This window comes from Lygodium microphyllum, chromosome 11 (genome assembly GCF_053477565.2).
Source record: "Lygodium microphyllum isolate KBCC chromosome 11, Lygodium_microphyllum_v1.1.10, whole genome shotgun sequence".
NCBI classification, from domain to species: Eukaryota; Viridiplantae; Streptophyta; class Polypodiopsida; order Schizaeales; family Lygodiaceae; genus Lygodium; species Lygodium microphyllum.
The window spans coordinates 119,642,283-119,660,335 of record NC_141145.1 but is presented as its reverse complement, the minus strand read 5'-3'; positions in this window follow the sequence as shown (position 1 = coordinate 119,660,335).

Genomic DNA, 18,053 nt, shown 5'->3' with positions numbered 1-18,053 from the left:
ATATTCTCTCTCCTTCATTTTGTTCTATTGTTTCCTTTCCTTCCTTTAAATTTTCTCTCAAAATTTTGACAATCTTTATATATACATATATATATACATATATATATGTATATATATATGCACACACACACACACACACACACACATACATGTGTGTGTATAATATATATATATATATATGTATGTATATATATATATATATATATATATATATATATGTATGTATATATATATATATATATATATGTATATATGTATGTATATATATATATATATATATATATGTATATATATATATGTATGTATATGTATGTATGTATGTATGTATGTATGTATGTATATATATATATATATATAAATAATCACTACATGTGTGTGTATAATATATATATATATATATATATATATATATATATATATATATGTATGTATATATATATAAATAATCACATATATATACGATATATCGTATATATATTATATGTCTATAATATATATAGATCTCGTATATGTTTCATATATTGTATATTATTATATTGTGTGTGTATATATATAATGTCCATAGTTTATATACATCTTGTATATATTTTATATATTACATATACATCGTATAATATTATAGCAGATTGGCGAGCACGTGATATGGGCAAACATGAGGATTACGAGTGTGTGAGGATAATGGGTGGGGGTATGAGGATCATGGGCTTGCCACGTGGTGAGGTTTGGGGGGGGGGGGGAGAGGGGAACTCTATGTACCACATAATATCATGTATATATTATATTATATATATGCATGTATTATATTGTATAGTATAATAATAAAAAACTATGAATAAGTGTAACATGTACACTTTTAATTTAGATTTTAATTCATATAATAAATATATTATTATATATGTAATAAAATAATATACAATTACTTTATATATAATGTATAATAACATGTAAAAATCATACATCATATTGTGTATATGATACAATATAAAATATGTATATATGTTTATAATATAACTTATATATTATATCATAATATGTGTTTATATTATATATTGCATATTATAGTATAGTATAATATATATATGTAAAGTGGCTAAGTGTTTGCTGCCCTATTGCTCTCTCTCATAGTTTGGCTCGCAGAGGCTCTTTCGAGTTTCGAGTTCGAAGCGAGAATGCTCGAAGGTGTGCACAAAGAGAGAGAGAGAGAGAGAGAGAGAGAGAGAGAGAGAGAGAGAGAGAGAGAGAGAGAGAGAGAGAGAGAGAGAGAGAGAGAGAGAGAGAGAGAGAGAGAGAGAGAGAGAGAGAATCATCCAGTGAGGAGAGGGGATGTGACTGACATGTAGCACCCACCCTTGTTTTTCTTTTGTTTCGGGGGAGGGAGCGTGGGGATACCACGTGGTATTTGCACCCATCCCCTCCTTAATAATAGTATAGATGCAACCATGCATATAGGTAGGCAAGGTATTTATATATAACTCTTTGCGTGCATGGGGACACCTTTCTATGTTTTTAACATGCATGCATATGTTCCAAATAGTGATAAGTGCAAAAATGCTTATCAAGGTTTGACTATGTAAAGTCTAATTTGATGGAGGAAGTTGCACTCCTAACTTTGTTAATTCCCTTCTTTCATATCTTCATATTTGAGAAGGTAGATTTTCTTTGAAATTTTTCTTGAAAAAAGACTTTCAATTATTTTAAAGCCCTTTAGTTCTTTGCAATTCCAAAGATATTTCTTGGACTTGACTCCATAGAATTTGGCAATATGTTTATTGAATGTAAGAACCAATGTTGATTGTTTGGCTTTCTTGCTCCCCAATACAATTGCTTAGCCATTGGAGTTCTTGATTAGTTAGATTAAGAAGAACCATTCTAAGCACAAAGGGTCAGTCAAAGGTTTCCAAGAAGAATCCTTTTGAGCAAGGAAGAGGTACCATGCCTATTCAAAGGTTCTATCCAACTTCACAAGCTAGGCCTTTCTGGATTGCTCCACAATCACATTAGCCACAATCGATTCTTTAATGGGTGAAGATTAGTTGATCACAAGAGATCTTGTAAAACACTAAAATGCACCTATGAAAATTATTTTAGGATTAGGATTATTTGAAACAAATAGCTAGCCATTAAAGCTACTGCAAGTTTGCATTCAACGTATTGTTAGGCTCCTTTAAAAAATTGGTCTCATCCACTCAAAGCATTGCTTAGAAGTGACCCCCAACACACCATACTCCAAGTGATACTAAAGCAACCAAGTTGGAAGGTCCTCCTAGCCAAGAAAGATTAGTTCACTTTCCCTCTAGCTAATCACATAGCTTTAAAAGGAAAGTGAAATTATATGCCTCTAATAAAGGCTTGATAGGACCTTTTTAAAGCAATGATGATGATGTAGTTATCATCACAAAAGGCTTGATAGGACCTTTTTAAAGCAATGATGATGTAGTTATCATCACAAAAGTAGTGAGCAAAAGACCTTACCCATAAGTAGTGGGAGACCTTTTATCACTCCTACACCTTCCAATCGAGTCTTCTTAAGAGAGCATCTATCATAATAAGTATAAAGGGAGCAATTGTTGACTTATTATAAAATAGTATATATATGTGCACAATCCTAGTTAACAAAAATTAAGTTGAAAGCATGTAAACCTATTAAATAATAGCATGTATATGCACAATGATAATTAACACAAATTTTTCTCTATTGACTAAATAAAAACATGGTCCAAATTGTAAAGTTTCCTACCATGCTATAAATAACTAGAAAACTCTTGAAACAAAGAATCTTAGTGTGTAATCTTTGAACAATTATAATCTAATTTGCAAAAAAATTCACCCCACACATTCTTTAAGTTATCATGGGAAAATAAGATTTAAGTCATTGATTTTCTTCTTGAAGATGAAACCATACTACATAGGGTAAAGGATTTGCGGAATGGGAAATTTCACTCTAAGGGCCAAAGCCTTAGCAATGATCTTACAAGAGAGTTTGAACATTGTGAGGGGGCACCAATGGGACATTTTGGATGTGTCTTAAGCGCTTATGAATACACCAAATTATCCTATTGTTAACATTTTTGGGCATCATGCCATTAATCCAATTCACTTTACAATGCCATCACCATGTATTTTCCAAATAGCTTGGAAGAACTCTACAAGAAGGCCATTCTGGTTTGGGAAGTTACTTTTTTCACTCTACTGTTGAGATAGCAAGCTTGACATGTGCGGACATTGATTATAGATCACCTAGTTAGATGGGTTTTTATGTCTACACTTTGCACATTGGTAATTATTATGATTCTCACATGGCCATTGACTAATTACTTATTATGTTTGCTTAGTTACACCTACCTACAACTAGAATGGTTATAGCATGAGTTGATTAGCATAGTTAGTTATGCACTATTTAATCTCCTACACTATGTGCACATTGTTTAGTGTGAGAAAAAAGAAAAAAAACTAGGTAAAAAACATTTTAGACTCTATCTCTCTTCTTGTGTTCTTGGGTAATGCTTTTCCTTGTATGTATTATGTGTGTTTAGTCCAATAGGTTAAGTTATTCCATTGCATGATTCATAACATGGTATAAGAGATATTAGTTTTAGAGGCTAAAGTAAAGGTGGAGAAGCAATGATTCAAGTAAGCAAGCAATGGGTAATATGCTCTTCCATTCGTCTCATCCTTTTCTTCGGATAGTACCTGTGGCAGCACCATAAGTATAGGGCAAAGAAAAAATCTCAAATTATTGTGAGATTTAACATGCAAGCAAAATAGTGTATATTTTATAGATAAGTCAATTAGGATTTTTCTTACCATGTTTTAGCCATATGAGGCCATTTTGAGCCCTGTCCTCAGGTGCATATATTGTAGATCTCTGTAACATGCCCACCTATTGGTTATCCATGCACGTTTTAGAGGTCCATCGAGAGACAAATCTAAGCGATGCCACCCGATACTCCCATGGAATATTGCGGGGTTTGTCACCTAGGGTTTCTCGAGTCCGTGCAATGGAACGTTCGTGGCCAAACCCACTAGGATCGTCTTGAAATTTGGGTTCATGGTGGTTAAGGTCTCCTAACAACATTCTAGCATCGGATAGTAGACACCCTACTTTTTCGCAGAGATACCCAAGCCGAAGCAAATCCATGCCGCACTTGGTTCAAAGAGAATGGGAAACAAGAGGGATGCACCTCTCAACCTCTCTAGTTGTAGGGCATAGTCCCATTCCGATCTCCAAACGGTAAAATCGGGGTTTTAACCTAATACTTACCAAGGGTCGGACATCGATAAAACCTTGTGAGAAGCCTCCTAGTTCTCTAGGGCCGTCATGCCGTGGGATAGGCCTGTTAGGGGTTCTGCCCACTTGCTTCCCTCAATAGACATTCTTTAGTTATCTAATTAGGTCCTATCACATTTATGTGTGACATTTAAAGTCAGCTTCCTTATTTAACCCTTTTAAGGAACATGGTTTGTTTGCGTAATTTATGGCACAAACACGAATATAGAGCAAGAAATCCTTTGACAAACAAGTTCAAATAAATTCCTTAACTTATCTTCATGTTAATCTTTATCTCTTGCCTATACAGGAGAAATTATATATCCCTTCTGCCATGTAGAAGTACTCGGTCCAAATCACATGGCACCAAAATTTCCATCCTTTATCTAGAATAGGATCTTCCAATGCAACAGACATTGGGGCCACGGACGTCCTCAACTCCATTTCGGACTGACAATGGGTTTCCAAAGCTCCACCTGACCCACAAGCGACCTAGGAGTGAAACACCATTTTCGTGGTTGGAATTTTCACCACTCGACCTTCGGCCCATGTATCGAGCAATGCCCTTCTCGGGTTAATCCACAATGCAATCTTGGAGGTGATCCACTCGTGCAAAGAACCTTTTCTTAATTAATTCATTTAAGAATCAAGTACAAACAAGGCATTCAACCCTAATACCATCTTTCAGAAAACATTCCTTTATTCCCATGGCAACTTATCGTTACAGACCCCTACCATGAATTTACCATCAATCACAAGCACTTAGAAAATCATCCAAACCATAATGCAACAATCAGTTGAATGTAAAAGCATTTAGGGTGTTGTTCCATCAAGCAATAAAAAAAATGGTATTCTTTTCCAAACATTGCAGAAATAGTTGTGATAACATTTCCATCGCATATTTGCTCTCCCCCTTGGGATCTAAGAGCGACACTATGCAAAATGTAAATTCTATTAATCACTTACATTGATTGACAACCCAACCTTCTTCCAACAAGTGCAGGAGAATTGATCCTTCCTTTGACTTAGGGTTTCTTGCCTTTGAGGCATGGAGTTGGTGTTTGTACCTAGCCTAACCCCGAATAGGATTGATAAATATAGTAGCTATCAGATGGATCTCAAGACTTCGTAATTTTAATCCTAATGACTAATTTCTTGTACTAGCTCTTAGTCATCAAAGTCAATGTTATAGGCCTATTGTATAGATACTTGATAAGGTAAGCATGAGATGATCTCAAGTAACTAGAATCCAACAATCCTTACATTGAGCTAGAATCTAGTTTTTCCTAATATTGGGCTCTTAGGCTAAGTACTTTTGAGGTATCTAAACTTTAAGCTAGGACTTCCTGTCCTTGATTCTTGATGTGATATTCTTTAGCAATTATGCTATTGGTAACCCTTGTCTATGCTTTAACCTAGCACTTGTGTGCACAATTATTTAATGTCATTATTTTTACGATTATGCCATTCACAACCCCTGATCGATCCTTCCATATAATTGCTCTACCAATAAATAAGCCATATGCAACTAGGTGCAATTAACTTCCCTTGATACATGCACTTCGCAAACTCCATCTTTCGAATATGTGAGATGAAATTATCTTTTTCAATAACCCCTTCTCGTGTGGCATAGTACAGGTCTAATGCATCTCATGTGGGAATCAAAGCAAGCATTCACCAATTTGGAAATACATTACTTACGACTAGTACCGTAGTTGTTTTGGCAGTGATGCCCTCGCTCAAGGCTTCATTGCGGATTATGGGATTTCCGTGTGCATTCGACAATCTTTGCTTGGGGGCCATTTCTCGATCTTCTTCACTTTAAACACAATCCCCACAAGACTTCAGCTGCCTCTTTCTCCAATCGCAGGGCCAATTGGGAGGGAGGGAAATTAGGATGTGGATATCCAAGCGAAAAAAAGGGGAAAAGAACAACGCATGTGGTCACCCTTTAAGGAGGGGAAGAGAAGAAGAACCTTCTAAAAGGTTCTCTCCCCCTCTCTTTCTCCCTCTCTCTCTCTCCCTCTTTGTCAACGTGTCAAGCCCTCCCTTCCTTTGCCATTTGGGGGGGGGTTTATAGTGGAAAGGAGGGTATTATTGGGGGGGAGGGGTGTGGGGAGAAGGTAGAGTGGTGGTGTCTCCCCCACCCACCACCTATTGGGGGGGTGTGGGGGTATTATTGGGGGGGTGTGGGGTGTGGGGTGGAGGTGGAGTGGTGGTGTCTCCCCCACCCACCACCTATCATTGTGGCGCATGGCGGCGGGGGCTTGCAGCCTCCCAGTTGGCCGCGGACACTAGTTGAGGGAGCCAAGGGGGGTGGTAGGCCTTTGGCTCCCCCCCTCGTCATCATCGACTACCTCCTCGTCGTCTTCTTCCTCCCATTGATGTCATCATGCCGCCTCCCCTCCACCTCGGTGAGACGACCCGGGGGGGGGGGGGGGGAAGATTAAAAAAAATTCAATTTCTTTTATTTATTAAGGATGGGGGAATTTCTATGATGCGGGACTATGTGGGGATATTACAATCTCAAATATGTAAGTTTTGAGGCGTTTATCATGACAAAAACATAATGTTTATTAGCAAATAGGTTGTAGATGATATGTATTGTCAAGTAATATAATGGTTGAGAATAATAGAAATTCTATTATTGAGATGCTAGGCAAGAACAAATATCCATCATGAAATTTTTGAATAATAAACTTCTTTATTGGAAAATGCCTCTATGAGTTTGTTTCAGGTGAAGGAAAGGAACTAAAGCTGCAAAAGAATTGAAGGTGTGGAAAGAATGGAATGCAAAAGACAAAAAAGTGATATATTGGTTGTTTGTAGTCATTGATAACACTATGATAGGGCATATTAGAAATGCAAAGAGTTCATATGTAGCTTGGACCATCTTTAAAAATATGTTTCAATAAATATAAAGGCAAGAAAGATTCAACTCAAGCAATAGCTAAATCCTTGAAGAAATGGCAGATAAATGTAAATGACTATGCTTATTTGAAGGTGAGGTCCTTGGTAGCGATTGATGTAATGATGTAATGATAGATCATGATGATTAAGTTTCATCTACTTTAGGTGGCCTAATTGATAAGAAGACATGGAAATCTTTTGTTACTTCTATGTATGTATGGAAGCGGTTTTTAGATTTTGATGAGTTAGTTTCTCACTAAGAGGTCAATATGTAGGGTGAATCATATGAAAGAAGTGGTGAATAGGCCCAAGCATTCTACTCAAGTTCAGAAGGGGGATGTGGTATGTCCTCCTCTTCAAGAGGTTGTGGTATGGGGGACGTGTTGGTGGTAACCAACCAAATATGTTAAATCGACACTTTTGTAGCACACAAATTTTAAGAGACTAATAATTTTAGAGGCAAGGAAGCTCTAGAGAAAGAGGTGGATAAAAGAACAGACGTTTTAGTAATTTTGATATTGTCTATCATTACTATTGAAAAATGGGTCATTTTGCACCCCATTGTTATGAAAAGGAGGATGACATTCCCAATGGTAAATTGCATCAAGGAAACTTTCAAGATAAAATGATGATAAAAATAAGTGTTTGTTTGTCATGGATCATATAATGCATACTATAACACGAAAAGAGCACAAACGGTGATATATGATATATTGATTTGGGTGCTTTGAATCATGTGACTAGCCATACTAAATGATTTAGAGAGAGGTCAAATTTAAAGAGTCTAGGTTTTATAGAGGCGAGTGATGATTCATGCCATCCAATTTCACACATTAAAAAAGTTCATTTGTCCTTACACGATGGTTAGACAAAGTGTTTGTCAAATGTATTATATGTGTCGTCCATCATAAAAAAGGTTGGTATCTATTGGTCATATGGTAGAGTAAGGGCTGCATGTTAGATGCAATATGAAAGGTTATCTTGTTGAAGACTTAATAAGTATAGGTTGATTGCAAAAGGAGGTAGATCTAGCTGCATTTTTACTTAGGATACTAACATTCTTACTATAAATGTTACTATGCATGCTAAAGAAAAATGTGTGATTATGGACATTAAAATATGACACAAATGTATTAGACATGTAAATGTGCAAAGACTGAAATTAATGTAGTCCAAAGGGTTGGTTACCCGTTTTCCTACATTTAGAGTTGCAAAGTTATACAAGATTTGTGAAGCATGTTAGTTTGGGAAGTAGGCCAGTTTTGCATGACAAAGATGTAAGTAGGAATATACTCGATCTTGTGCATATAGATGTTTGGAGGCCTACACAAAATGTATCTCTTGGTGGCAACAACTATTTTATTGCCTTTATTAATGACTGCTCTAGAAAGCTATGGGTATATTTCATGAAGGACAAGAAGTATTTTAGCATTTTAAAATTGTCAAGGGTGTTTTTGAAACATAAATATACTTGAAAGTTGAGTGCTTGAGGTCATATGGAGGGGATAATACCTCTCTAAACACACTACGTAAGTTGCATGGACATTGATAATTGAAAATAATATTGCCTAAGTAGTTTTGGTCTAAGGCTGTTGATATTGCTATTTACATTATAAACAAAACACCCACAACTCTAGTTCATGGTGTGACCCTTGAAGAATGTTTTATAGAGGCAAGAAGCTTGATGTGTTATACTTGAAGTGTTTGGTTGTATTATATATGTTTATGTGTTAGATGAGTTGAGGATGTTATAACCCCATCAATGGTGATGTAGAGAGAGTAGGGATGCTATTTTTTATGACATGAGCAATTGGTATGCATGTAAGGAAGATGTATTGGATGATGCTATCATGATAGTCACATATAGATAGAAAATTAATAGATAGAAAATTAAGAGTCATTGGCTCTTAGTGGACTTGGAGACTAAGGAGTAGCTCCACATCTTTAGGTGCATCTAGTAGTGTTGCAAGTAATGACAACAGGAAGAAAAAAACATCAAATGATACTGATGCATCTACTAGTCATTTAGTTCTTGATGGAGACTAGAGGGTCAAAGAGTTTGGAGATTCTCTCTCTCTATCGCTCTCACTCTCACTCTCTCCCTCTATGTGTGTGTGTGCATGTGGGTTTGTATGTGTGTGTATATGTGGGTCTTTTTTATGTATATATATGTCTTACGCAAGTCTATTTTAATGAAAATATGCAATATACTCTATGGGTGACCTAAAGACTCTCTCTCTCTCTCTCTCTCTCTATATATATATATATATATATATATATATATATATATATATATATATATATATATATATATAAAATTGAGTAAGTGTCTGATAATCATTGATTTATTTGATTATTGTGACTTGATTCTTGTGGAAATTTATTTTATTTTCTATCAATTCGTTGCACAATCATGACTTGTTGCATGTATGAATATGTAGCATCGATCATTGTGCAAGGTGAAAATGATAAGAGAATGAATATATTTTGTGTTGTTGGTGGACACATATTTAGATTGAAGAATTGGAGAAAGTCATGGAAATTATGATTTGCCAAGAAAAGTGTCGGATGAAGCACGGATAACTATTTTTGGTATTTTTATAATATTGCATTACTTATGTGCTTGGAGCATAGTATATATTCATTATATGCTTTTAAGTTTGGGTGGTATTACTAAAATTGAGACCAAAGATATTGTATAGGATGTTAGATATTTTTTAAATATTAGGAGAGGGTCCATTCACAAAAAGAGAATAAAGCATGTATGTAATATGCTACTTTGGGCACAAGATCAATACAAGTTAATAACCATCACCTATATCCTCAAAGATTCACCCTTTTACCCAGGCTTGTGCAAACACAAATACCTACTAGTTGAATCCATGTCTTCTCCTCTTTATTTGGGGTTTGTACCTCCTTCCTTCAGGGGAGAACATTCACTCTTCTTTTGCATGAACCTCAATGTGTCCTTGTCTTCATTAAGAGGAAGAGGAGTTATTTAACTCCTAAGGTAACCTCTACAAAGCGTATTATTATTAATGTTATTGTTGTTGGTATTGTTATAATTTTTTTCTGTTCTCTTAAGGAAATAGGGTCGTGTTAGTGTTTGATAGCCTTCAAGGCTAAAGGAAGAGAGAAAAGTTCAGGGTCAAAATCAATTGGATGGGCCTCACATGTTTATTGCTATCCGTTGGATTGTATGGGGCTATCATTCCCTCGATTTTTCCATGCTTGCATGTTTTGGCTACCCCTTTGATATACACACATCTGTAGTCCATGTTATTTTAATTGTAGAAGTAGGGGGCACTAAAATTTTTTCCAATTAAAAGGGAGGGGACACAACATCAATAAGTTCCCTAGGAGCGATGTCATTCAGTCCAATTGAAAAGGGGGGGCCTCGAGCAGGGGGGGGGAGGGGGATGAATGGGGAATATTAACTAGTCCCCTTCCCCAAACATGATGTCTAGCCTTTAAGGCTTACAAGACTGTAAGTCTTAACTAAGACTTATAAGGCTTTTCATTTCTTTTGTGCCATGGCCTTTAACTAGTCTTTAAGGCCTAACTCTTAAGATCCATTTAAAGCTTCTATTGCCCCTTCTTATTCTCCAACATACCCCTCAAGTGATTTAATCAGCTTGATAATTACACGCTTGAGTACAGGAAGATTCAAGAAATTGTATATATGTAAATGATATTTCCCTTTAGTATCATGGGTTTATATCTAAAAATTTTACTAGTTTGCTATTGTTGCACCACTTTTACAAGTTGTGAAAATAAAAATCCTCTCTTAAAAGTATTTCCCTACAATTCCAAGCTATGGATCCCAATGCCTATGATGACTATTCTCATTTTCCCAAAAGTACTCTTCAGTAGCAAGTGGACTTACTTCAATATAATTTAGCCAAGGTCACACACATTGTACATGAATGTGAACAACAACAGACTGAAGCATCCCATGATGAAGATGATTGCATTGCACACATCCTTTGCAATGTCGATGTATAGAAAGTACAAAATGAGAAAAGAATTACTCGTAAGTCCTTTCAATTTACAAAATTTGATGGCTGAAAAGATGGGATATTTATTTTGTCATGGATTAGTCAATTTGATGATTACTTTGCTGAAGAATCCTTCATTGAGAAGAACAAAATTAACTACGTTGCTAACTACCATGCCAACAAAGCTTCTCTATGGTGGAATATTCTCTATTATTGTCAAGGAGAGGAAGAAAGAGGAGAGAGAATGCTGTAGAAGAGAGAGGAGTGCAAAAGAGAGAAAAAGAGAGTGACGAGGAGAGAAATACCAAAAAAGGAGAGAGAAAGACAAAAAGAGAAGATAAGCCATAGAAGCTGCGAGGATGGTGATGAGGAAAGAGACATTAATGTATTAATGTTTCAAAAAGATGTGAAAAATTACATCTCTCCCTTTTATACCTATGTTAATGTGACATAGTAATATGATTATTTCTACACTAAACATCCCTTCTTCCCAGCTTCTTACAATCCACCCCATCCCAAAGGTTTTTGCCCTCAAAAACCAACTTACAAAAGTTGGAAAGGGTGGATGAAATAGAGTACTACTCTATTTTTAGCTATACAAGTAGGGAAATGGATGAAAGATTGAAGACATATGGATTGAAATGAAGGAATGAAAGTAAGCCTTATCTATATACATGATTAGGAGTGATTCAAAAGTATTTGGAGCCTTAAAGTTTTCAAGAAATAGACTCAAAATGAAGAAGACAACTTGTTGTAAGATTAGACCCTGCTGAACCAAATCTTCCATAACTTTTAGTAGAAGTGTCCAAAAAAAGCGTGCCACATGTCAAAACGTAGCTCTTGAAGATTACTTTGAGCATATATAGGTGGAATAATTAAAAAAATTGTAAAAAAATAAAAACTATTCTAAAGCAGTTTGTTATCAGGACCCTGTTTGCACTATAACTAGTTCCATAGTCATTATGCTTCAGCCCCACCAATGTGCCCCATAGGTAAGGAAACTCATCTAGTATAGAATCATGCCTCCAAGGAGCTTCTTTAGGTGGAAAACGTCTCCATTTAATCAGATATTCAATGCTTGAGTTCATTAACATGGAATACATTATGAATCTTAATGGAAGAGGGTAGTTCCAATCTATATGATAAGTCTCCTATGCGCTTCAGGATCCTATAGGGACCATAAAACCTGTGAGCAAGCTTGTTACTGGATCCATCCTTCAAGGTCGAATAACGAGACTCGGGCAATTTCAACAAAACTAATTCTCCTTCTTGGAACTCTAAGGATTGCCTCTTCTCATCTACATACATCTTCATCTGAACTTCGCGTTCCTAAGATTCATCTTACACTACTGAAGAAGGGTTTGCATTCTTTCCAATTCTTCTTTTCCATGAGGATTGAGTTTCTCATTGAAAATAACTGTGGGTAAGGGGACCTTATAATTATACATAGCCTCAAAGGGTGAAACTCCAATGCTAGCATGAGTGAAGTTATTATAGGCAAACTCAACCAAGTGCAACCAAGAATTCCATGAATTTTGCACATCATGATACAAATGGCAAAGATAAGTCTCCAACCACTTGTTTACCATTTCAGTTTGTCCATTAATTTGTGGATGATAGGCTATATAAGGAGCCAATTTAGTGCCCATGGATGTGAATACCAAGTTTTTCCAAAAGTTACTCATGAACTTTAAATCTCTGTCATGAACAATCACCTGTGGTAATCCATGTAATCTAAAAATCTGCTCCATAAACTGACTAGCCACTTGTGAAGCAGTAAACTAGGTCTTGGTTGGAATGAAATGGCCTACCTTAGTGAGTCTATCCACCACCACATATATACTATTCTGTCCCTTTTTGGTAGTAGGTAGGTCAGTAATGAAGTCCATGGTAATGTGTATCCATTTGCCCATAGGAATAGGTAATGGCTGCAACAAACCACCTGGCTTATGGGTGTTCTTGTTCTGTTGACAAGGTATGCACTTCATGAAAAAATATTTAACATCTTTCACAATCCTTTCCAATTTAAGCTTTTGCTGATCTTATCATAGGTTTCAAAAACTCCAAGGTGTCTAGCTAAAGGTGAAGAATGCAACTCCTCCATAATTTCTCATGTAAAAGGAGAAGTAGAGGGAATAACAATCCATTTTTAATCTGATAATGTGAGTTTTCCTCCATGAGGCCTTGCTATAATTTCTAAAAAACATGACGGAGCTCTTCATCCAAAAGATAGGCTTCTTGTAATTCTTCACTCCAATCACTATGTAGCTTAGTTATAGCTACAACTTTACATGCCCACATACAAGAAAGAGAATTAGTTAGTCAAAATCATAATTTTGTAGTGTAGCTACCCACCTATGCTACTTCAAAGTAAGATTGGGCTGAGTGAGGAAATACTTTAGGACCCTATGATCACATTGAACTCTTAAAGCGATTGCCATACAAATAATGGTGCCATTTCTTTATCGCATGTAAGATAGCCAACATCTCTTAGTCATAAACATTCATAGCCATTTTCTTATCTGTAAGCTTGCGACTTTCAAAGGCAATCACTCCGTGCTCTTCTATCACCCCTAACAGCAATCTAACGCCCACCTAAGAAAGACCACTTTGTAATTAATCAAAGGCAGGAGTGAGGTTAATACTGCACTTGGTTCAAAGAGAGTGAGAGATGGGGGAGAGTGTAACTCGATCACCCTATCCATAAGGTAAAATCTCAACTCCGCAGCCCTCTAAAATGGTGTTAAACTTGGTAACTAATCCTACCGATATTGGGAGGGCCACAATTTAGTCAGCTCTATCTAGTGTTGGAAACTTACCCAACTTATTGGGTCCACCTAGCCATAGGCATTCGATTATCATGATTGAAGCCTCCCACTTTTCTCGATTGGGTTTTTCTAATGAGCAAAGCATACTATCACACTGTTTGGATATATAAAAAATAACTATTTTTTATTACTCCATTAAACTGGGTTTGTTAAACTCAATCTTTAGCACATAATAAACAATTCAGAAATCAGATACTTTATTTCATAATAACACGCAGAACCACCACTCCATGGAGTGGTACATATTCCGTCTTTTTGCAAAAAGACATAGTCCAACTTAGGATATAAAACCTTCCAATCCCTCGGGATTGGGATGTGTGTGATCGCACTCCCTCCCCTATTACCTGCGGTCAACAGGGAATTTACTGGTTGAGAGCCTCTAAGCTTCCTTGAGCCTCAGGAGCCATCCTACATAATAGGGACACTTATCACTCGGCGTTTTGCCCTGTCAGGTGCTCGAGTGATCAAAAACCAAAAACACCTACCTCCCTCAAGAGCATAGGACCCCCACCCATAGGTGAGTTTTTCCACACTTTGCAAAGTGTAAGGGAGCATTAGGTTGGGGATTCCAACATCCCAAACCACCACAATCCACAACTCGTCCGACTGATGATACAAGCTCGGAATCATAAGAGACATAATTCATCATTCACAAATCCAAAAGTAGTCATAACCATAAATTTTTTTTCACACACTTGTCAATTAATGCATAGGATCTATCCCTCTCATCAATCCTCAATTTCAACCTCTCTTCCTCACTCACTCTTTCACAAGACAAAAGCAAGAAAGTTAGAGCCAAAAGTTATCACACACAAGAATAGCCTATTCCATTATTTCTAATCCTTTTTATACAAGTTTTTAGGGTTAGGGTTTTCCCATCCCCTTTGGGCATTCTAGCTCTCCTTTAGGCCAAGTGATCGATCACTTCTCCTAGAGCTATTGATTTACATGTCTTTAATTCAAGTGCTACTCATCAGTCAATACAAATTGCATGGGAGGAAGTTTGCCTCTTTACATATTTCAAAATAGTGATAAAACTTAGAAATTCAAAAGAATTGCAATCCATTCCAAGCTCTTCCTTTCTTTATGTCTTCACCTTGTTAACATCAACCACTTAATATGGAATATTGGTCTAATTGGTCAATTATTGGATCATTCTTGGTTAATAAAATTAGGTCTTTATATATGTAGCTCTATTACACAAGTGCCTTGAAAGAATCAACTTGTAGTATCTCTATACTCTTGAAAGAAAACATCAATATATTGGAAAATGTTTTGTGCTTATGTGCTTGCAGATGTCTTTCTAAATTTACTTGTATGACTTAGTTTTGTCATTATAGTTGGCATGCTTCACACACACACACACACACACACACACACACACACACACACACACACACACACACACACACACACACACACACACACACACACACACACACACACACACACACACACACACACACACACACACACACACACACACACACACACACACACACACACACACACACACACACACACACACACACACACACACACACACACACACACACACACACACACACACACACACACACACACACACACAAAGAACTTAAATTTGACCTCGTCATCATGATCAAAACTATTACATAGTCATGTATATAAGCAAATAAATAGTGTAATAAGGTCTACATTGTGAAAATTGTAAAGAAAAGAAAATGAATTAGAAAGGCAAAGAGAGCTAGTGGATGAGTGAGTGATGACAATTTCTATATAAAAGAATATTCAAATATATAATCAAAATTTAGGGTTTCTCATAATATAAATATAAGTTTTCTTGTTTGCATAACTTTCAAAAAAGGGATGCACTTCAGTTACACTTCGTAACATGAGTAGAAAAACGGTATCAAAATTGAGGTTGTCTAGGATTTGAATGCATTTGTGACATATTTTTACAATACTTCCATAATCATCATATCCATTTCTAAGGCTTCTTTCTCGAATAGTGGTCTACATGATCAAAACATTCTTGGATTCACTAAGGTGAGTCAAGACACTATCCATATGAACTTTCCTCAACACAAAGTTTGCTTTACTTGGTTAGCATCATTGCAAAGGTCCAAAACCCACCAACTACTTGATTGATGGATGGAGACACTAGGCCTATTCTAAGGAAGCCCATATAAAGGTATGGGATCAAGGAGAGTGGGTTTGGAGAGACCCTTTCATTGATAGATGATGACATGTGGTTGCATTTTTTAGCTACACCAACATATTGGGGAGTCAATTTCTTATATCATCAATTGATTCCTTTGAACTACAATGTGTACATGTGCTTCAAACCTCCTTGATATTTTTCTTTGCAAAGGCTCCTTCTATGACTTATATGTAGTTGATTTTTATAGGGCCTTCTTTGTACCATGTACTTTTACCTCACACGCTTTTCTCTGAGATGTCATCACTATAATTTTCTCGTTTATATGTGACATACTCTAGGAAGAATGGATAATGGTAAAAGATTGTAAACCTATACTATCCCTTATTGTAGAGTGTATCTACCCTATCCTTGAGGGCTATTTTGGGAGGTCTCCAATAGAAGAGGTAGTAGATTTTAGATGAGAATGCAAGATCTTTTAGAACTACTATTTTGCTAGCCATATTGCTTTGGAAATCTTTCCAACCATTGTACTTTTTTCTCTTAACGTGTCCATGATCAATTGCTACATATGATTTTAAGGTACCATAAATCCAATTAGAATCCTCAAAGTCTAAAAATTTTGTTATCCCGAATTCAAAGGAGCCTTCATTAATCAACACTTGGGGGAGGGGGATATGAGGCTTTTAATGCTAGCTTTTTTATATTCATAATAGATCTATATGGTAGTAAAAACAAGTAATACAAATCTAGATAATTGAGTTTTCATAATTACACATTGTTCCATTAATATCATTTGAAATTGATTTAGAACCATCTCTTTGCTACATCTAGAAAGAGCAATACCTTTTAAATCTTTGGCAATCATTTCTGAATGTATCAATGATCAAGAGCATGTGTAGAAACCACAAATAGTAGGGGAGCAAGGGGGCTACCCTTGTCTAATGGATTTCCTTAGGGGAATGGGTGGATTGAGATTACCATTGACTATTTCCCTTGAGGAGGAATTTCCAAATAAATTCATGACAAACTTGGCGAATTCTTTACCAAAACTCTTGTCATACAAAGATTGAAATAAAAAGTCACATTTTAGTGTATCATAATCCTTATCAAAGTCAAATTTCAAATATGTGGGATGCCTCCAAAACTAACATAAATTTTCACACGGACAACAATGGGATCAATGTTTCTTTGAAGGCTTGATATAATTAATTGGGAAACCCACAAGTCGAGGGCTCTTCCCTTTCATAATCTTATCAATGGTGTCCCCACCATTTGCTAAATTTTCCAAGAGAATGCACTTGACATGTTTATGCGATTGTCTAGTCCTTCTATAACCCTATGGTTCTAGTTTTAACTTCCTTAAATAGGCATTGAATCTACTTAATAGCATGGTTTCAAGTAGTCGCAAGAGATGAAAAGAGGATAATGCTTTGCCCCATGTCTTTGATACTGCTTTTCATAGATTCCACTTTAAAAAGGCTACTATCAGTACGAAACCATCTTGCCTTGATGGTATTATGGCTATTTGAGAGGGATAGGTTGATGCCCTAGGGATTAGATGTAGGAATGTCTTCAAATAATTTGAAGGAAATGCCAAAAAATGTGGTGTGTATTCCTAATGAGATATAAGCCCTATCTGGTCTAGGCTGATTTCTCATTGTATCCCCTCTTTTATTATTTGCCGATGTGAAATTTTGTTAATGTCAAATTCAACTAGGCTTTATGCTACTTTAAGGTTAAACCATGAGTTCTTTCGCTTGTTAGCATTGTTCTTGAGTAAGAAATACATTCTTAATAAGGTTAAAAAAGAGTCTCAAATTTGACTAATATTTTCCTTTCTTTCAATTTTTGAGAGAAAGAAGTATAAAAGCAAAAAAGAGAGAAACATGTATACTTGGTCTGCCAGT